The following is a 23143-nucleotide window of genomic DNA, read 5'->3' on the forward strand; positions in this document are numbered from 1 at the left end:
ATCAAATCCATTGGATGAGAAATAACTTAGAGGAAATGAATTCATCTGGATTTTGAAAGAAAGAGTTAAGCCCATAGTGCAACAGATACGAATGGAATTTCAATAAGCATAAAGCAGATTCGGAGTAATGAATATCTGAGGTAGAACAGAGGTTAACCTTATGAACTTGGGTCAAGTATTGTCCTGTCTTTAATATATTCATTCCATTATCAGTCAACTCCCTGTAAGAACAAGCTACTTAATTCTCAGTTAGAATGACAATGTCAAACAGGAGCAGCAAATACTGTAAATAAAATATTGTTACCATAGAAACAGGTAAAAATAGATTAAGTAGCTCATCTCTGACAAAGATGCATATTAGCAAATTAACACCATCTCTGCAAATCATTCGTCTATTATTCTTTTATCATGTAATAAGCAAAATAATAAATCAAAATAAAGCTGGTTTGCGACAAAAACTGTCAATGAATTTTATAAATGCAAATGAACCCGAACATGTTTCAAACACAACATTGCGATTCAGGACAGAACATACATTTTCTTTTTTAAAGAAAATAACTAGACTGTTCAATGGCCTCACTGTTAACCATTGCTGGCAAGTTCTCAATAATATTCCAACACACTGTCCAGAAAACTCCACATTCACGCTGAGAGAGACAGATTTTGCATGCAAATATTTAGTATTAACATACTCACAGCAGGATTGTCTTTGTCCACACTCTAGTTCCACCCTGTCTTACAGCCCTACAAATGAGAAGCACATCAGTGAGAAGGCTACCTACGCATAAGCATCCTCAGAAGAAAAAACCCTTTGCCGATAGCAGTGCGAAAAAGAACACTTCTCATGCTAAAATGTAATTACAGCCCATTACAGAGGGTACAATTACACATCTATCTAATTTACTACAATAACGTTTGCAAGAAAAATACATTTTCCAACCACAGTTAAATGATAACAGTGATTAGTGTGTGAGATGTCAAGATAACTCATCCCAGACCACATGCCCAATGACAACAAGTCCTTAAATCTCACCATCTCTAAATTTAAGCCAATATCCCTGTAGCACTAAAATGATTGCGACATTTTCACTTTCTTGTATTTATTCCAGGCATATGTTGTCATTCATGGGCCGCTGTCGATTCATCTGTATAAAACACCACCGTCATACAAAACCACTTGCACAACAATTTTCAAGTAAACTTCAAAATCTTTTGGCGCAGGACCCTGAACCTCAAGAATTTTTTTATGCATTCCCTGGTTGTCAAGAAAGGCATCTAATATGTAATGAATGTACAAGACTCCAAGGCAGTTTACTTTATATCACTATTCATCATTCATGAATATTGATAAAATATTTAATTTTTTAAAGAAAATATCTAAATATTTTTCATGTCATAAATCAATAAGATCAATATGTTTAAGTGCAGTATGACCTGAAATTTATTTTGATTTCAGTGACGGAATGGGTCACGCAAGAATAGTGGAACAAATAGAAATTAAAGAGGTACGGTACTGCTACTTACAAGCCTAACTTGAGTGGACATGTTCAAGATGCACAATACGTTTTCCAGATTACATTGTCACCTTTATACCTCTGGACCTTTCACATCTAACTTTACATTTAGATCCTGCTTTGAAAGCATAATAGCACATGGTAAGTGGCTATAATTATGTTAACGGAATGAATTACTCACATAGGGATAACTCAACAAGCTGATGTTAATGATTTTTCAAAAATCCATTTTAATGGTAATTGCTCAGAAGGCATCAACTTAAACAATGCTTTCTGTAACTTGGCATGAAGAGAATCCACACATGATTGACACAATGAAAACACTTTGCTGGAGTTTCACAATTGAAATGCTGGGATTATCATCAAACATTTGGTCATATCCAAAGGCAGGCGTCTCTTGCACTGGTCAATGAGTAGAAATGATCTTGTCAGAAACGTATGAGAGGTGACTAAATGTTATTAATACTATTAAAAGTTTTCTCCTGTCTAGAGAAATTGGAATAAGATGCTGGTAATTTATCTTTCAGATTTTATTCACTTTTCCCCAATCAAATAATTCATATGGCATCCTTGAATTCAACCATTTTCAAAGATCAAAACCAAAGTTCAGATTTATTGTCAGAGCACACACATGACCACATATATCCCTGAGATTCTTTTTCCTGCAGGCAAGGCAAAATGACCACTTAATCGGAAAATATAAAATATATTATACAAAAGAGAGAAATGTAAACAAAGAAATAAATGTAAACAAACTGACTGCAACACTCATTTTCTCAGTGGTGGTAAGAGGTTTTGTGATGTACTGGATTGTGTCCACTGCTTTTTGCAGGACTTTCCACTCAGAAATATTGGCGCTCCCATGTCAGGCTAGGCTACAACCAAACAGCACACTTTCCACTACTCATCTGTTAAAGTTTGCCAAGGATTCCGATGACATATCAAACCTGTGCAAACTCCTGAGGAATTAGAGGAGCTGACGTGCTTTCTTCTTGATGACATCAAAATGTTTAATCTAGGAAAAGTCCTCTGAGATGGTGACTCCCAGGAATTTAAATTTTCCCACCCTTTCCATCGCTGATTCCCCCAAAGATCACTGGATTGTTTACCTCCTGTTTTCCCTTCTGAAAGTCGACAATCATCATCTTGGTTTTGGTGACAATGAGTAAGAGATTGTTGTTAGTAGACCATTAATTTTGTCCCGGTTTTGAATTTTTGCCTTACCCATGTATTGATTGTTACATTTTATTTGTTGATGTCGACTTTTTCATTTCCTGTGCCGATCACAGAATCATTTTTTTCCCTTCAATTTTTTTCCTAATTTTGCTGGATTCCTTCTCCCTGCCCTTTTTCCTTTGCCACTGAGATGAGGAAATTCATATTTTTCCAGGTACTGTTGGGAGTGGGGCCGGGGGGTGGTGAAATACAGGTAGTAGAGCCAATAGTTGCTACATACACCTCCTTCAAAGTGCAATACAATGTGCTGGAGAAACAAAATGCTGTATCAACACACTTGAAACACAAAGAAGTCAAAGTACTTCAACTCACTGAGTAACAGGAGGTAATATCAATTTTGTATTATGCAAGGTTTATGAGAGGAGAGATCGTTTCTCTCATACATGCAAGTGTGCTACTAACACGAGACACATCCAACCACCAGAACAGTTTGACTGTCACAGTAGTTCTGTCAATAGACCACCAGAGAGCAGTCTCATTCTTTTCTAATTCCTTCCAGCCAATTCTTTGGCGAACTCGAAACAACAACTATGTGGCCATCAAATTATAGCGAGCATACTTTGCAAGGGTGTCAGTTAAACATCGGTCAGCAAGGACCTTCAGAGGAGCACCATAAAACATTGTTAAGCACCAGCACTGCTGAAGAAATAAGGAATTGTGTGCCATTTCTATTGAAATTGCCTCTCTACAATTGCTTCTTTTTCAAACAGCTCCGATATGAACCAGCGGCATGATAACAGGGGGGGAAAAAAACTGAAATGTATACAAGGAATAAAATCAAATTTCTGTAAAAAGATAGCACAGTGATTTAACATGTCAATACTGCTGCTATAGCAAGAACGATTCTGAAAACATGAATGCCACCATTATCTGGACGAGAAATAGTAGCATTCTCAAATTCTGCTCAATGCCTTATTTTCAGTTCCTTACTATTTTACTCAAGTATTGATGAACCATTTTAAGCTCAAAAGGCTGTTTAACCCTCAATGTTGTGTGCACCTCAAGTTAACCTGAAAGGTTGTGGTTTTCAGAGTGTTGCAGATATCAAAAGTGCAGAGATGAAGAGGTTGCTGGAGGTTAGCCAGGAGCTGAGACCCAGGGGACAGGGCAATGAAAGAATCCAAGTTGGTGAACAAGTTTGGGTTCAGCTGCAGCAGAGAGACTTTTTAGCTGTGTGGTCCTACAAAATGACCTCCCCTGATGTTTTATCAGGAGGGGAAAGGATGCGGGGGTGAGGGTGGGGGGGTTGGGGGGAGGTGGTGAAAGGCAGGAGGTGTAACCAATGCCAATTCGGTCCTTCTCGTCCATGCCGAACACCTTCTCCCATCTAGTCCCATTAACCCACACCCAGCCCATAACCATCCTTGCCTCTCTTGTCCATATACTGACCCAATTTTTCCTTAAATATTAAAATCAAGCCCACATGTACCATTTTGGCTGGAAGCTCATTCCACACTCTTACCACTCCGAGTGAAATTCCCCCTCACGTTTCCCCTAAACACTTCACCCCTTCAATCTCAATCCACATCCTCTTGTTTCAATTTTCCCCACTCTCAAGGGAAAAAATGCCTGTCCACATTGACCTTATTTGTCCCTCTCATAATTTTAAATACCTCTATCAGATCACTCCTCGATCTTCTACACTCCAGGGAATAAAGTCCCAGCCTGCTCAACTTTTCCCTACAATTCAAACCCTGAAACCCAGGCAACATTCTTGTAAATCTCCTCTGCACACTCTATTTGGTTGATATCCTTCCTACAGTTCGGTGACCAAAACTGCACACGATATTCCAAATTGGCCTCACCATATTCAACTTCAACATGGCATCCCAACTCCTGTTCTCCTAAACTCTATCTGCCATCTTTCTACCCACTCTTCTAACTAGCCTATATCCAACTCCTGTAAGGAATAAGAGTGGAAGGTTAAGGACAGAGATAATTGTCAGGACAAAGGGGAAAGTGTCAAGGACAATTTCTTTTCATTCTGAAAATGGATTAATTTTTTGATGAATGCCTCTTCATTATAAATTAATTTTGCTGAACAGGGCACATATCAGAAGTGGCAGAAAATGACAGGATGGAACAGGGTACGTGTTTCCATGCTACGAGCACGTGTAAATAATTTTATCTGAGAAATAATGATGCATTTGGGGTGTAGATACATAGGAGCGATGGTACATTTCTTGACTTCTTTCTCAACAGTGTTAAGGTAGTTCTCAAATTAGACTCAATCATCTATGAACCAAAGCTAGAGTCCATTTTCTGCCCTGGCAGATGAATCAGCAAAAACCACTTCATCTGCTGCAATATGAATGCTCAGGTTATCAGACACGTGCATTACACTAACCTTTCCTTTGAAATGGTTTGTGTAGTCCTGCCTTTGGAAATTGCGTTTGTAAATCATACGAAATACACTTTTCATTTTGAGGCAATGTTTTTTTTCCCTTTCTGAGATAAATTACGCCTGAAGCACGAAGGCACCCGCAGCCGAATTTCATAATGCGGTCACATCTGATCAGACTGTTATCCATATATTACAGTCACTGATATTGCATGCACAGAAACAGGCCATTTCGCCCAATCAATCCATGCCATTGCTTGTACTCCTTTTGAGATTAACACTAAGCATGGATAAATCACTGGAAATCAGGGTCATCAACAACAAAAACAGATGAAATGTAAAACAATGAAGGTAAGAATTATCAATAACAGGAAACTGGTTAAAAAAAATCTGACTAATCGAATCAAAAAGAACAATGCACTCAACAAATAACATCAATCACAGAACATAGAATAAGACAGCACAGTGCAGGCCATTCAGCCCATGATGCTGAGCTGACTGATATAAACCTTCCCAATTTCACACCCATAACCCACTATTTTTCTTGCATCCATATGCTGGTATAAGAGTCTTTTAAATGTCCCTTTCGCACCAGCCTCTACCACGACATATGGCAATGCAGACACCCACTACTCTGTGTAAAAAAAAATCGTAACCCTGATGCCTCCCTTAAACTTTCCTCCCTTCACATTATACAAATGTCCTCTCATACTTGCTGCTGTCAGCCCATGGGAAAAAAAAGGTGCCTGCTGTTTATGACTCTCCATCTTGCAGACTGAGGAAGGAAATAAATTCTGAGGTTCGTGAACAGGTGAGTGGAATACGTGAATGAGATTGTCAAATGTGACATTATCCCCCCACTTTCACACATCATTTTCTCAGACAATTTGCATATCCAAATGATTAGTAATAAATATTTTTGAAATAAAGCAAACAAAATCTGGGCAATAGAGTGGGAAAGATTTCAGCGTTTGCTGACTAGATCCATGAACAAATCCCATTTAATGGGATTAAGTCGATTGTGTCTGCTGGGTGTTGTATTTAGAGGTGTTAAACCAGTCCCTAATGGGCATGCACCATCAGCACAGTTTCTTGTTTTACAGGCTCCAGATAAAGAAGCCAGAGGATGTGAAGTGAGGAAAATGATCACATTGAAGGGGTGCAAGTTGTTTAGCAGACCTGGATTAATCTTGTAGGATATGCTTGAATGAGGGAGAGAACACTTTCCTTCGCAATAGCATTTTCACTTTGACAAGCACACCAAGGAAAAGAAACCCATGGTTCAAGAGACACAATGATTTGGCTTCAGCTCTCACCTGGTGGAATGCATGAGCATTTATAACCAGCTGTTTTCCACCTGTGGATGCTTCAGAGCCTGGAGACACATGCAGGTGTAAGAAGTGGAAAGCAGCCTCATCGACTGGGACACCTCCAATTGTTCATGCCAGCAGGCAAAGCTGCCTTGCTTCAGAGAGTGCAGGTGCTTTGACTACTGTGAATCTCCAAGATACGTAGCCACACTATGCACCAAGTCATGAATGCCTTTCCGATCATTACTACAGCATTGCATCAGTTTCTTCAAACTCAAATTTGCAGCAAAGTTGAGACAGACGTGTTTTGCTTCAAGGGAAATAATATATTGAACAGGCCTGCTCCAATGTCAAAGTACAATATTGTGAGTCGGGCTTTGTTCACTTTCCAACTTGGTGTTTTAAAAATTCACAGACTGAAGAATGTTATACTTGTTCATGAAAAATAGACAAAACCTAGCCAGGAATAGGAGTAATGTTTGAAGTCTTTCTTTTCCGAGTATGGACTAAATATTCCACTCTCTCTCTCAATGTCTCTCATCTGTCACTGTGCTGTCATACACCATTCAGTAAGCTATTTTTCACTAAAATAATATTCCAGTGAAGAACACGGCAGCAGTGCTCCTTGCCTCAGTTAATAAGCAGATTGCTGTGTGATTATAATGTCTGTGCCATTGGGGTACTGATTTCCCAGTTGGCTGTATACTTCCAATGGAGTCAGATCGCCCCAGATGAGTTCAGGCAATGTGGACAACTGATCAGAGTGTACTTGTTTCAGTCAGTGAAAAGTAATCAGAAAAAAATTGCCCAGATCATTACTGCAGTCTCTCAACAAGCAAGAATTGTGCAATTAAATGTTCGTCATCATCTCATGTCACAAGATAAAACTTTCCATGGCCACACCTTTGCTCTTTCTGCCTTAGTTTTTTTGATTATTTCAAGAATACCTGATGAATATTTGAATGCCACATTTTGTTCTGATTTAAACCAGTATCATTTGGGGCACCAAATGATGTACCAAACTGACAGATTCTCAACTCTCCTCTATTTTGATATCCATTCACTTGTATTAATAGAAGTGATTCCACTGAATTCAAGTCATATATCAACAAGGTTTAAACAATCCCTGAACCTTATCCCATGGGAATATTTGCCTTGATGCAGCAATGTAAAAAGTGGTGCAGAATACCATGTGCTCAATAGTGGGAAACTACATTTTCATAGTACATGCTGAAATTCAATATCAAATGCCAATTCATGGTCATTCATTTAGAGATAAATCGAGTCAGATGATAAGTTTTTAATCTAATACACAATTTTTCAGAATCATTGATTTAATGTTAAGGACCAAGTGGAATTACATTTTCACAGAAAATATTGTAGGACTGAGTAATGGTTTCAGGATTAAAATGTGATTAATGTCTATATTTTTACAGAACATAGTCAGTAATCATAATTATGATTGCATTTTTTGTTACTTCTTAGTTTATTTCCGTTTCTCAAAATTAAACTGCCATTCCTGAGAATACACTTGTGTTTGCTTTATGCTCTGTGCAATATAATTTTATCTTTGAGTGTATCACTTCTGATTTCTAATTACATTCTCTGTGCAACCAGACATCAAGACCCTGGTGAGCATGCAAAGATGTCAATAAGGCAGCACAATTAACACAGCGGTTAGCACAACGCAGTTATAGTGTCGGCTGTGGGTTTCCTCCAGATATTCCAGTTTCCTCCCACTGTTCAAATCGTGCCGGGGGTTGTAGGTCAATTGGGTGTAATTGGGCAGCACGGACTCGTGGGCCGAAAGGGACTGTACGTCTACATTTTCTAACAAAAATTTAAAACTGTCCAACAAAATATTGATAATATTCATATGATCTTTATCATCACATGGATTCTGGTTGAGTAATGAAGACCTCAACTGTGGCAGCAAATTCCATCCAAATATTCAAGATCTGCTCCAGCAGGAGTTAAAAGTCTGATCCCAATCCACTCTAGTCCTGATCAATGTCCTTTGGACCCCTTTGCCCACAACACCTCCTTTTCCTTGGTAATCCATTCTTCAATTTGATTACCTCATCTTCTTCAACATCCTCCTTAGAACCTCCCTCACAATCCTTCAATTTATTACCACCCCATGATCATGACTCATTTTCCCCCAGCAATTCCCTCATCCCCAAGAGACTCCCTAGACTCTGGTTCCAGTTTCCTGCTGATTCCAATCTTCACCCCCTCAACTCAACAATAATCATTAGTGCTAATCCTTGCAATTCTTCTCATCCATGACAATTACCTGCCACCCATCTTCTGTCCACAACATTTTCTCCATCCCACCCATCTCATCCAATTCCTCTTCAATAGGAAAGGTCTTTTTCCACGAGTATGGACTCTAGTGAAATGAGCATTGACAAAATCATGGCTTAGAAATTATGGAAGATGATTCCAAGATGTGAATTGATATTCACCAGAGTTTAGAAGATTGAGAAGTTATCTGATCAAAGAGTATTACATGATGAAGGTTTGCATGAGGACAGACAATGAAACAACTTTCCCTATGAAATAATACAACAGATGATACAATCTTGCAACGACAGCAAAGTCATTTAAATCAGGGAGGATTTTTCTTGCAACGGAAAATTGGAATCTGGAATGGTATTACTGATGCAAATGAATTTTGGACGTGTTGTAATTTGAGAATGAGTGATAGATTTTGTTAAGTAAATGAATCAAGGGATAAAAGGAAGGTAAATAGAATTGAAATACAGTCAGCATTAAGGAGCTTCTGAAAAAGAAAAATGACTTCAACAAAAGTACTCGAGTCAACATCAAGAACACTGAGAACTTTCCTGATGGTATTAAATGAGCAATTTTGATTTATCTTCTAATTGGAAATGGTCTAAAAGTTGTTTTACTGGAAAATAATGTAACAGTATTAAGATTCCAAGTACAGTAAAATCCCTGGTATCCAGCACCAATGGGGATTGGTCGATAACAGATGAGTGAATTTTCCAGTTGCTTGAGATTGGAATTGTATAGTTAGTGAACTAACGAAGAGGCCCATCAATTTTAAACTTCAATTTTTTTCTACCTATTTATTTTCCACAAAATATTTTGCTTGAGGCCTGCTGGTGCATGAATTCCAGATAACAGGGGTTTTGTATACTATCAACAATCAGATAGTTATGAAGAAAGTTTTTTTTTTAAAATACTTGAAAATTCCAAAAATTGTCAAAATATTACCTTTTCTCGATGTGCATTTCAAGTAGTTCATCAAGCCAATTACATTGGTCTGATTGTGCGCAGTAGACAAATTTGGACATGCTTTGATTGCAATTAGCTCCTCCCCATTATAACTGCACACACTACATTGGATTAGCCAAATTCAGGAGCTGTATCCCTGTGGATTGATTATGGAACTGCTGGACCATGATTGGTCATTCCATTACTATGTTCAGTCTCCCACGTTGGGGTCAGTGCTCATCTCCAAATGTAAACATATTACTCTCCTCTGATGAACTAACTGTGTTGACCAATTCAATGACAGCACTGCTCAGGAATGGACCCCTCTGTGCCGAGAGATCGTACGTCCTCTCGCCTCTGAAGGAAGATAAACTGAAAAGTACTGAGGTAGCAATGAATGCAAGGGCTTCTCTCAGTTGTATGAAGCAGCCGTTCTCAATGGGGGCCACACCATATTTAAGGGGGGGGGCATGGAATGAATTCATAAAATGATTTTTTTTATGTAGTCGGTAGGAGAGCAGTATGGAAGAAACTAACTAAAACTTAACTGCTTCACAGGGAAGAAAAGAGTCCTAAAGGGACTGGTATAGAGGATTGGCTTTTTTTTTTGAAAGAAGAGTCAACTGATACAATGCCCATTCAATCACATTTGGGACCAGTCATCAATAAACAAAATGGTGCCAAAACTAGTGAAACCTCCAAAAGTAAAAATATTTGATTGATTTTCTCCTTCGTCCACCCAGGAAACAGATTAAACTGGTTATCTATCACTGTGAATTTATCTTTCTATAATCTGTATCTAAACATTACCAGACAATAAATTATTTCCTTCCAGCTTAAAGTTTCGGCATGCTTGCATTTCACATTGGAATCTTCCTATTATTTAATTAGCCCAGTTAATTTCCATTTTATTGTCATTTGGGGAAATAAACAAGATTTTCAACGTTTCCAAAAAAAACCCATTGGCCCCGAATAGTTTGGTGTGCTGCAAATGAGAATTATTTTGTCATGTGAGTGATAAAAAAAGTGCTGGAAAAGTAAAGCAGGTCAGGCAACAATGCAGCAGGAGACACAAAGATGGAAGTTTCAGATCAACACACTTTCAGTAGCCAGGTGGAATGAGTGAAGGCACAGAGGGACTCCTTCGTGTGGACCAGATCCAGCACGATGCAGAATCTCGACTCATCCCATCAGCACATACACTGGTGTCACTGGAAGGGTACCGGAGACACCATCAAGCGGAGGTGACTCCAAAACGACGGTCTCTAAAATTTTTGTGCAATGTTTCAGCAGAATTTTTTTTTTTTTAAAATCCTGTTGTTACCAGTAGTGAGAACATTTTTTTGTAAGCCCCGCTTTCATGTATCAATGGACGTACAAGGCTAAAACTCTACGCTAATTTACTTTTTGAACCTTTAAATGCGCTCTGGTCTGAACCGTCATTATTACCTAACTACAACGACACTTTGAATTGTGCGGTTTCGTCGGCACGCACCACCTCCACGCGCTGTTGTTTTCGTTGCTGCTGGTATGTTTATATTCGCTGCTTTTGTCAAATTTTCTGATGTTTTAGCTATAGTATTGTGGTCATTAGTATTTGTGAACCTGTATCAATAACTTTTTTGAGAATCAAGTAGTAATTAAAGGAAAAGAAGGAGAAAAATCAAAAAAAGGTTTCAGCTCAGTTACTAATAATGTTGTAACTCAGTGTGGCAGCCTCAGGACTTTCTTTCAGTGTTCCTTACCAATTTTTATAGATACATCATAGAAAGTATCCTGTCCAGATGCATCACAGCTTGGTACAGGATGTGCTCTGCCCGAGACAAGTTGCAGTTATGAAAGTAGTTCAGGGCATTGCACAAACCAATAGCCTCAATGCTTCTCGCCACCTTGGAAAGCAGCCAACCTACCTTACGACCCATTCCACTGTGCCGCTCTGAACACCCCACCCTCCCCCCCCAATTAGGCAGAAGAGTTTGAAAATGCGCACCAACAGATTCAAAGGCAACTTGTTCCCCACTATTACCAACTACTGAATGGACAAAGAAAGAGTTAAATAATGCTGTCCTTTCACGGTTTCAACGAAATCATTTCTCTCCAACACTATACACTGCTCTTTTATTTTACATTACTCATAGATAAGTTAACTTGCATGGATAGTATGCAAAACAAAGCTTTTCATTTTATCTTGGTAAACATGATAACAAACAATTCACATTTTTATTGATCAGGTTGTACCTACTTCAGGAACCAAGTCACCACAAAAGGATCCATTCAAGTGAGCATGCTGGAGAGGGCAGAGAGCTTTTCAGGAATATTGATTGAACAGTCAGTTGTTCTTCCGCTGAGGGAGCCGCCACTCAGGATGGACGACGGATTTAGCACTGGGTCTGTCGTCGCCCCAGGTGGGAAGCAGGTGGATGGCAGATGGTGTTGTCGGCACGGGGGCGCAGACAATGAAAGGAGCTCATTTATACATGATCAGTGAACTGGGAATGCTGAGCTGGCAACTCACAGGAAGGGTGCCAGTTCCTCCACCTCCTGCTCTCAGAAACATCGGAAACTGCTGCTGTTAAAGGATGGCCTGGAGCAATTTCTTCTAGGACCAACTTATTCACTCACTTGGTTCAACAAGGTGTGTAGCAGCAAATAATAGGGGGACAGGTGTTAGTTCAATGTCTTTTGTGTATTTTTCATGAGAGATTTTCACTCTTTGAGAAGTCTTAACAACAGTTTAAGGAATCTTCTGAGTTTTCAAAATTAATGGCGATTTTATTGTTCTTTTTTGGATCTTACAGCTTGCAACAATAATAAGCATCTTCAATGCAAAGCAACCAATTTATCTATCTTTAGTTTATTAGTTTGGAATATGTGAAAGCCTTGGGGCAACATTAGTGCACATTATGACAAAACATGTCAAAATGATTTATTAAATGACACTGCAATGGTAGAACATTAAAAGTCCAATGCAATTAATTCTACTGGGTAAATAAAGAAATACAACACAAAGATATATTCATATTGTAATCAGCTTCTTCTGTTATTCATAGGATTAATCTAATCTAAATGACTCTTTATATGGACTCCATTGGGATTGATTTTACTGGCACACAATCCCATGAAAAGACGATTACATTAACACGAATACAAGCTGCAGACAGCTGTAGCCCCATTATAATCTCCATCTCAAAAAATGCCTGATTACTCAATTGGTTTGGATCCCGATTCTTTCAATTATTTGAAAACAAAAGTGACATTTCGGAGACCAAAACACAAAAACTGAAGGCCATTACACTTATTCAAATATCACCTCGAACTCAAAAATATTTTGTGACTTTGTTTAATTCTTTACAATTTGCTTCTCAATTTACCACATCATGATCAATTCTACGTTATTTTTGAGTAGCTTGTACTAAGAAATGGTTTCTGTTGGAAGGGTGATCGGTGAACAGAGTAAGGGAACTTGCAAAGGAAGCAGAGAGGAGTTCCTTTAGAACACACATGTCAAACTCTGGCCCGCAGGCCAAATTTGGCCCGCGATATAATTATATTTGGCCCGCAAGATCATTTCAAAAATGTATTAGAGGTGGCCCGCCCTGCAGCGAGAGCCGATGCTGTTTTTTGGTCATGTCACCCCCACCATCCTCCCCCCTCATTGCACATCCTTCCCCACCCCCTAACTATCCCCTCCCCCCTAAAACCACCCCCCTTAAAAGATGGCCAGAATATTCTCAAAAAGGAATCCAGAATGGTAAAGTTCCACAAACCTTCTGCTGGGAATCCTAACAACACCCGGTCATCAGATCCACGGGACGCAGAGGGAGCAAGAGTGTTGCAGGTTGACCGTGCAAACTTTGAGAACGGGGAAACAAAATTGTAACACGAGAAGTCTGTCGATGTCATCAGCCGGCAAGCCAGTTGGAAGGCTCCCCGCACAACCAATCACTTCTCCCACCTGTCGAGCGGTGCGGCGGATTGGCGAGCACCTGTGATTTCCTGTCGGTACGACGGACATGGCAGGCTGCGCACGGCCCCCGCTGTTCCGCAAAGGCTGATCAGCAGCGCGCTGGGCCTGAGTGGGTGGGTAAGCAGGGGTGGGCAGAGGGTGTAGGTGAGGAGTAATGGGCAGGGGAAATTATGGTGGTGCGAGGGGCAGTTAGAGGGAGGGATGAGTAGAAGGAGGGGTGGATAGGGAAGAGGTAAAAGGGCGAGTAGGGGAGGGGTGATTAGAGGGTGAGAGATGGGTAGAGGGAGGAACAGGTTGAGGGGAGAGGCAGTAGAGGGGCGTGTATAGGATGGGGTGGGTAGAGGCAGAGCGAGTGGAGTGAGGGGTGAGTAGAGGTTGAGTAAAGGACTGGTCAGGTAGAGGGATGGTGGGTCGAGGGTGAATAGAGGCCTAGAGCCTGAGGAGTGAGCAGGAAATGCTGAGTCCTGATGCAGGCCAAAATGGACACAGCCTGTGAATGCTGACGACATCTCCACAGGGACGAAATATGTTTCCCTCAGGTCAAGCAAAGGGTGAACTTGAGCTACCTACTCCTGACCTGTACCATTATCCTCCTAAAGTTGTATCCTAAAGTTTAACATTACATATGTTGAAAGAAGAGAAAACATGCAGATGTTGTTGAAAATTTTCAATAAATATCTAGTTCGGCCCTCGACTTAGTCCAAGTTTTTAATTTTGGCCCTCCATGAATTTGAGTTTGACACCCCTGCTTTAGAAGTAAAACACCACTGCAAACTTTCCAAATCGGAAATGCACTGCACGCAAAAGGAGCAAGAGTCATGGGCTGATTGGATACAGAGTCAATTGCAACTTTCTATGGGAACTGGATTGGAAAAGGTAATACCACTCAACGCTGTGGGTGACAAAAAGGGAAGTGTAATTAATTGCTTCTCTTTCAAAGAGCCAGCACAAATGTGATGGCCTGAATAGCCTTCAATGGTAAAAATTCAGTTCATAATTTGCTCATACTGGGTGAAAAGTTCACCTACAACGTATTTCTTGGATTCAAGCAGAGTTCCATCGATATCAGTTGTGTGAACTGTTTTACCCAGAGGGATCTGTGTGAATAAAAACAGCACGTTTTCCTGAGGCAGTCAAAACAGTAAATAGTCAAGGGGATGAGGGCAGTATATTTACTTTTTAATCAACTTCATGACAGTGTTACTTCAATCTTTCTCAGACTGGAGAAGTGATCATTTCTAAGGTCAGAAAATTATAGTATCAAATCTTCAAGAGCAAAAAGAGGTACTGGAGTGAGATAACCGGGCAAGATGGGACTAGTTTGTTCTGTGGGCCTCATCACCAAATAACCTGGGCTGGATGCAAAGGTCTCCACACCATGGCCTGCACAGTGGTTTGGGCAGAGGGGAGATAACCAATTTTCCCTTGCAACCGCTGCAATCGTGTCTGCCTGTCCCGCATCGGACTGGTCAGCCACAAACGAGCCTGCAGCTGACGTGGACTTTTTACCCCCTCCATAAATCTTCGTCCGCGAAGCCAAGCCAAAGAAGAATCCATTATGGACGGCTTTGTAAGGTGAGCCTGGTGGGCAGCTCGCTTCTTTGCCAGCAGCTCCTGGATTTCCTGGCTGTTTTCGTCAAACCAGTCCTTGTTTTTCCTGGAGGAGAAGCCCAGTACCTCTTCAGTGGATTGCAGTATGGTAGTCTTCAACTGATCCCAGAGGGTTTCAGGGGACGGGTCCGTGAGGCGGGTTGCAACGTCGAGCTTTGCTTTGAGGTTTGCCTGGAAGTTTCCTCTCGCTTCGTCTGACTGCAGTTTTCCAACATTGAACCTCTTTCTGGGGGCTTTATTGTTCCTGGGCTTTGGCTTGAAGTGAAGGTTGAGCTTGCAGCGAACCAGCCGGTGGTCAGTGTGGCATTCCGCGCTAGGCATGACCCTGGTGTGGAGCACATCTTGTTTGTCACTTTCTCGCACCAGGATGTAGTCCAGGAGGTGCCAGTGTTTGGATCGGGGATGCATCCAGGTGGTCTTAAGGCTGTCCCTCTGCTGAAAAAGGGTGTTTGTAATGACAAGCCGCTGTTCTGCGCAGAGCTCCAACAGGAGGCGCCCATTGTCGTTGCACTTGCCGACGCCATGCTTGCCCAGGATTCCTGGCCAGGTTTCTGAGTCTTTGCCGACACGAGCGTTGAAGTCGCCCAGGATGACAACCTTGTCGGCTGTAGGGGTACGTTGGATGAGGTTGCGCAGGTCGGTGTAGAACTTGTTCTTTTCTGCTGGTTCCGCCTGGAGGGTTGGAGCATAGACACTGATGAGGGTGATGTGACGCTTGTTTTGAAGTGGGAGTCGCATGGACATGATTCGGTCCGAGAGGCCTGTCGGAAGGTTTTCGAGTTTGGAGGCAATGAAGCTCTTGACCATGAAGCCTACACCAGATAGGCGTCGTTCATCCGAAGGCTTGCCAGACCAGTAGAGTGTGTAGCCCGCGCCGCGTTCTTGGAGGCTGCCTACATCTGCCAGGCGGACTTCACTGAGAGCGGCTATGTCGATGTCAAGTCTGAGGAGTTCATGTGCAATGAGGGCAGACCGACGTTCAGGTCGATGGCTGTCAGTCTTGTCTAGCATGGTTCTGATGTTCCAGCATGCTAGCTTGAGTTTGTGAGCATCTTTTGAGGGGGAGGACGTGGAGGGGGAGGACGTGGAGGGGGAGGATGTGGAGGGGGAGGACGTTGAGGGGGAGGACGTGGACCTGTCCTCGGGCCTGCGCAAAGGAGCTTTTAGGTGGAGTGCAGTGCGCGCAGTACTGGCCCCACCCTTTACACCCATGGTTCGTGTGCCGTGGCCAAGCAAGCTGGGACGTGGCAGCGAGGTCCTTGGGTCGTAGGTTTTATATCGGAGTGGCCTTCTCCTATGCAGCCATCTTCAGCGCAAACTCCGGGAGATCCAAAATGAGTGGTGGACTAGCCTCGCCAAACGAACACAGCTCAGCGCGGACATTGGCGACTTCAGGGGTTTCTACGAGGCTCTAAAGGCTGTGTACAGCCCCTCACCCCAAGTCCAAAGCCCGCTGCGCAGCTCAGACGGCAAAGTCCTCCTCAGCGACAAGATCTCCATCCTCAACCGATGGTCAGAACACTTCCAATCTCTTTTCAGTACCAACCGCTCAGTCCAAGATTCCGCCCTGCTCCAGCTCCCTCAACAGCCCCTAAGGCTAGAGCTGGATGAGGTTCCCACCCTGGATGAGACATATAAGGCAATCGAACAACTGAAAAGTGGCAAAGCAGCAGGTATGGATGGAATCCCCCCAGAAGTCTGGAAGGCTGGCGGCAAAACTCTGCATGCCAAACTGCATGAGTTTTTCAAGCTTTGTTGGGACCAAGGTAAACTGCCTCAGGATCTTCGTGATGCCACCATCATCACCCTGTACAAAAACAAAGGCGAGAAATCAGACTGCTCAAACTACAGGGGAATCACGTTGCTCTCCATTGCAGGCAAAATCTTCGCTAGGATTCTACTAAATAGAATAATACCTAGTGTCGCTGAGAATATTCTCCCAGAATCACAGTGCGGCTTTCGCGCAAACAGAGGAACCACTGACATGGTCTTTGCCCTCAGACAGCTCCAAGAAAAGTGCAGAGAACAAAACAAAGGACTCTACATCACCTTTGTTGACCTCACCAAAGCCTTCGACACCGTGAGCAGGAAAGGGCTTTGGCAAATACTAGAGCGCATCGGATGTCCCCCAAAGTTCCTCAACATGATTATCCAACTGCACGAAAACCAACAAGGTCGGGTCAGATACAGCAATGAGCTCTCTGAACCCTTCTCCATTAACAATGGCGTGAAGCAAGGCTGTGTTCTCGCACCAACCCTCTTTTCAATCTTCTTCAGCATGATGCTGAACCAAGCCATGAAAGACCCCAACAATGAAGACACTGTTTACATCCGGTACCGCACGGATGGCAGTCTCTTCAATCTGAGGCGCCTGCAAGCTCACACCAAGACACAAGAGAAACTTGTCCGTGAACTACTCTTTGCAGATGATGCCGCTTTAGTTGCCCATTCAGAGCCAGCTCTTCAGCGCTTGACGTCCTGCTTTGCGGAAACTGCCAAAATGTTTGGCCTGGAAGTCAGCCTGAAGAAAACTGAGGTCCTCCATCAGCCAGCTCCCCACCATGACTACCAGCCCCCCCACATCTCCATCGGGCACACAAAACTCAAAACGGTCAACCAGTTTACCTATCTCGGCTGCACCATTTCATCAGATGCAAGGATCGACAATGAGATAGACAACAGACTCGCCAAGGCAAATAGCGCCTTTGGAAGACTACACAAAAGAGTCTGGAAAAACAACCAACTGAAAAACCTCACAAAGATAAGCGTATACAGAGCCGTTGTCATACCCAAACTCCTGTTCGGCTCCGAATCATGGGTCATCTACCGGCACCACCTACGGCTCCTAGAACGCTTCCACCAGCGTTGTCTCCGCTCCATCCTCAACATCCATTGGAGCGCTCACACCCCTAACGTTGAAGTACTCGAGATGGCAGAGGTCGACAGCATCGAGTCCACGCTGCTGAAGATCCAGCTGCGCTGGATGGGTCACGTCTCCAGAATGGAGGACCATCGCCTTCCCAAGATCCTGTTATATGGCGAGCTCTCCACTGGCCACCGTGACAGAGGTGCACCAAAGAAAAGGTACAAGGACTGCCTAAAGAAATCTCTTGGTGCCTGCCACATTGACCACCGCCAGTGGGCTGATAACGCCTCAAACCGTGCATCTTGGCGCCTCACAGTTTGGCGGGCAGCAGCCTCCTTTGAAGAAGACCGCAGAGCCTACCTCACTGACAAAAGGCAAAGGAGGAAAAACCCAACACCCAACCCCAACCAACCAATTTTCCCTTGCAACCGCTGCAATCGTGTCTGCCTGTCCCGCATCGGACTGGTCAGCCACAAACGAGCCTGCAGCTGACGTGGACTTTTTACCCCCTCCATAAATCTTCGTCCGCGAAGCCAAGCCAAAGAAGAATCCATTATGACAGCTGGCAAGCTGGGTTCTTGGCCCTGTCAGCTAGGAAACACATCCAACTAAAATGCTTTGCATTGCAACAGGCATGTAAAATATATCAACATAGAAATAAATAATTCAACAAGATTCATTGCCCCTGACCCCTCCTAAAATTATTGTGGTCTCAGATCCCATGGCACTGGACCTAGATCTAGGGTCCAACAGCAAATTTCCCCAGAGTGAAGCTGGGTCATCCCAGCAATTCCGACCTTTGTCAGTGGACTCCTCATCAAGTCGCTGGACATTCGTAGTGATTTCAGATCAATTTCAACAACCCAACAGTAGCAATTCTGACTGGAATCACCAGGATTCATAATCCAGTTTCACACTTCCAAGCAAAGGGCAAGCCACAGACAAGGATCTGGATTTCATAAATATCTTTCATCATTGTCAAGGTGAGGTACATGCAGTGGGTGCAGAGTGCACTCTGCTTGACGAATGGAGTCAGCAGATGGCAAAAAAAAGTTTTTTTTTAAATGACAAAAAGTGTAGCTAGCTGCTACAAGCTATGGCTCTGTGGAGCCTATAGCACAAGAGAGCTTATAGCTGCATGCAAGTTAGCTCAGAAAGAACACGCTATTCCTAGAAAGAACAACACGAATCCCCGTTGAGTGTATTTAACACTGAGCTTTATTGGGCTCACAGCCCTGCTTTTATTCTCAAGCTGAGGGGATTGGTCAAAACCCTCTCACCGCTGATTGGTGCATTTGCGATCCTCTTTCCTTGATAGGCCAGTTAGGCTCCTTAAGCTGTGGCCAATTGGAGGGCAGCGCTGGGGGCCTCGTTGGTCCTTCGTTTAGTGAAGCACCCCGAGGGGCCTCCCCAAAAGCACAATTTAAATTCAGCTGCCAAGTTTTCAGCAGCTGTCGTGAATACAGCACCTAAACTTGGAATTTAGAAATCTAATAAAGGTCAGATCCTCAAGTATCCAGTCAAATTCACAAGAATACTTGGAGGCAGCAGTAATCTCAATTCATGCAGATTTGTTTTCTACTTATTCCTTTATCGGAATGTGGGTGATATTGGCAAGATGTGCTTTTTATTGCTCATCTTTAATTGTCTTCGGGAAGGAGGTGTTCTTGGATCACTATAGTCCTTCTATTGAAGGCTCCCTCACAGTGCTGCAGAGTGTGCCCAGATCTAGATGACGTGACTGTGGCAGAACAGTGATATTTTTCCCAGTCAAAAACCACGCGACTTAGAGGTCAAGTTCAAGTGATGGCAGTCTTAGAGAAGAGGTAGACCAAGTAAACTGCATGTGCATAGCCTCGGGCACACAAAACTCAAAACGGTCAACCAGTTTACCTACCTCGGCTGCACCATTTCATCGGATGCAAGGATCGACAACGAGATAGACAACAGACTTATCAAGGCAAATAGCGCCTTTGGAAGACTACACAAAAGATTCTGGAAAAACAACCACCTGAAGAAACACACAAAGATCAGCTTGTACAGAGCCGTTGTCATACCCACGCTCCTGTTCGGCTCCGAATCATGGGTCCTCTACCGGCACCACCTACGGCTCCTAGAACGCTTCCATCAGCGCTGTCTCCGCTCCATCCCCAACATTCATTGACTTCATCACCAACATCGAAGTACTCGAGCTGGCAGAATCCGCAAGCATCGAATCCACGCTGCTGAAGACCCAACTGCGCTGGGTGGGTCACGTCTCCAGAATGGAGGACCATCGCCTTCCCAAGATCGTGTTCTATGGCGAGCTCTCCACTGGCCACCGAGACAGAAGTGCACCAAAGAAGAGGTACAAGGGCTGCTTAAAGAAATCTCTTGGTGCCTGCCCCATTGACCACCGCCAGTGGGCTGATCTCGCCTCAAACCGTGCATCTTGGCGCCTCACAGTTCGGCGGGCAGCAACCTCCTTTGAAGAAGACCGCAGAGCCCACCTCACTGACAAAAGACAAAGGAGGTAAAACCCAACTCAACCCACCAATTTTCCCTTGCAACCGCTGCAACCGTGCCTGCCTGTCCCGCATCGGACTTGTCAGTCACCAACAAGCCTCCAGCAGACGTGGACATACCCCTCTATAAATCTTCGTCCGCAAAGCCAAGCCAAAGAAGAAAGATAAATAAGTAGAGCAGTATCCTCAAACTCAAAAATAAATTCACATTGTGGTGCAGTCTCTGCGAAAGTCTGAATTTCAGTGAACAGCAACTGTGTTGCGTCAGAAAGGAACGCTTTGTTTCAGCTTTCTCTCACAGCCTTCTCTTGCCTCAAAAAAAAATCTCCATAAAATCCCCAGTATCCGGCACCTACAGGGATCATGGGCAAATTTCCTGGTTGCCAGAGACACACTTTTACGATGTCAAATTAATACACTTGCATTAAGAATAAGCAGTTTAAAATACTAAACACAGTGCAAAATGTAAAGTAATTTGAAAAAAAAATATTGTAGTCCTTAATTATGTAAAGTTCACTTTAATCAGGTAATTCCCATAACTTACAAAATGTAAATTCAAATGCCAGTGGCTGGTGCTGTAACACCATTGCACTAACCGCTACACTAACCGTAATCATAATTAACCTTCCTCCATCAAGTTTACAATGCCTTACTAATCTCCAGAAAGTACCAGGGTTGTAGGTTAATTGGGTGTGATTGGACTTGAATAGTCTATTTCTGCTCCTTTGTCTTATGGTCTTGAGATGGAAGTGAATAACTGTTTGTTACTCTCCAAAGGTTCAACCTGCTGATGGCCTCCAAAAGTTTGTTCCGCGACAAAAAAATACTATTTTGCAATTCTCTTGCAAACTCTAGTGTTCTTTCGTAAAGAACAGACTTCCAGAGTGAAACTGTTGTTGCCTCTCCTCTTCCAAGCTGTGCACCATATTCCAAAAATGGCCTTATTTGTAGTTCCAATCAAGTCAATAGCAATGAAGGAAACTGATATTCTGTGGGGTATACATTATTTAGAGCAGTTCCTGGAGAAATAGGGACTTAAGAGGGACTTTAGGGGCAACTTCTTCCACCCAGAGGTTAGTTTGTATCTGGTTTGTACCAGAAGAAACAAAATTGTAGAGAAACTGCAGAAGCAGGTATAATTATAACGTTCAAAAGACATCGAGTTAAGAAATGTTTTGAAGAATATGGAACAATCACAGGCAAAGGTGACCTGCCCAGAATGCCAATTTGGTTAGCATTGCCAAGATAGGCTGTAGGGCCTATTTGACTCAATGACTCCACAGAAGTTACAACTTGTGGTTCAAGGACTATAATGTGCACTCAGCACAATACACATGGGACTTCTGTGAAATAAGTTATAATATTAGCAAGGAAGAAAGCAACTTTAGGATCAACCTTTTCTAATAATTTTACAATCTAAACAGCTGCAGAAATTCTTTCAGGAAAGAAAACTTTCAGGACTCGGTTAACATTCTATATCTTTGGCATGTGGATGATAAAAGTGAAACTGTAATGAGCTGGGGGAAAAAAAGAACAACAATAAAGTTGAACTTGCTGTTCCTGAATGCAGCAGATGGATAACTTGAATGAGAACTTGATCAATGAGATGAGAATGACTGTGGGGAGAATGAACAAGAGAGCCAACTTCAGCAAGCCAACATAGGAGATGATGAGTTGTCAGACACTCCAATTTATTCACTTAAGGAAAACGAGGAGGGAAAGTTTCAGTGTGTCACTTCATATAGAATAATTCAGTCAACACTGGCACAGTGTAAATTTCAGGATGTTATTTCACAGAGTTGGTTGGAGCACTGAATTAGACTTTTTGACTTTGAAACATTTGCACTTTTCCGACTGTTTAATTCACTGAAACCAAGGCACCGAGCACCAAATTTGCTCACATTAAATTTACCTGTAGTTGATGCAGGGATCCAATCATACTTGGCATGGATGATGCAAATTGGAACACCCCCTCGACCTTTACAAAACTAGTTACAATAATGGGGTATTGAAAACGGCTTGCAAAAACACATCTCAGAGATACAGGAGATGAGTTGTGGATCACAGATTAATCAAGCATTGTTGAATCATCTGTGTCAATCAAACATCCATGGCACCAATAGAAAATACACTGATGACATTATTTAACTGGAAAATGTACCTAATAACTTTAACTCTGCAAAAAGCTTACATTTTTGTTTTCAAGAATATGAAAGGTACAAGTTCAAAGATTTCCAATGCATTGTATAAAAAATAATTGAAGAAACTACAAAATCCAAACATTTCTTTCCCTCCTCCATTTAAAAAAAAACGCCAGACAGTAATTGGTGTTTCCCCTTTTGCATTTCACATATTCTCACCTTGAAATTGGAAGCGAGTGGACAATCGATGTTTAGGTCTAAAGTTCAAGTGATGTTGGAGTTAAGCCTCATGATCATTAACATAAACAACTGCCAACACTGCATTTGGAATCCCAGACAAAGAACAAGTCACCAATACCTTACATCCAGTGTCTTCTTTCTTTCTTTGGCTTGGCTTCGCGGACGAAGAT

General features: G+C 42.4%; 1 long non-coding RNA gene across 1 annotated transcript in view; it reads right to left on the minus strand.

Moving 5' to 3' along the window:
- LOC138756647 (uncharacterized) overlaps nt 1-23143 on the minus strand; it is a 279494-nt gene that overhangs the window by 128548 nt on the left and 127803 nt on the right. Inside the window, exon 2 of the long non-coding RNA XR_011353224.1 lies at nt 697-744. This is a non-coding gene — a long non-coding RNA (uncharacterized lncRNA). The remainder of the gene's footprint in view (nt 1-696; nt 745-23143) is intronic.

Source organism: Narcine bancroftii, chromosome 3 (genome assembly GCF_036971445.1).
Source record: "Narcine bancroftii isolate sNarBan1 chromosome 3, sNarBan1.hap1, whole genome shotgun sequence".
NCBI classification, from domain to species: Eukaryota; Metazoa; Chordata; class Chondrichthyes; order Torpediniformes; family Narcinidae; genus Narcine; species Narcine bancroftii.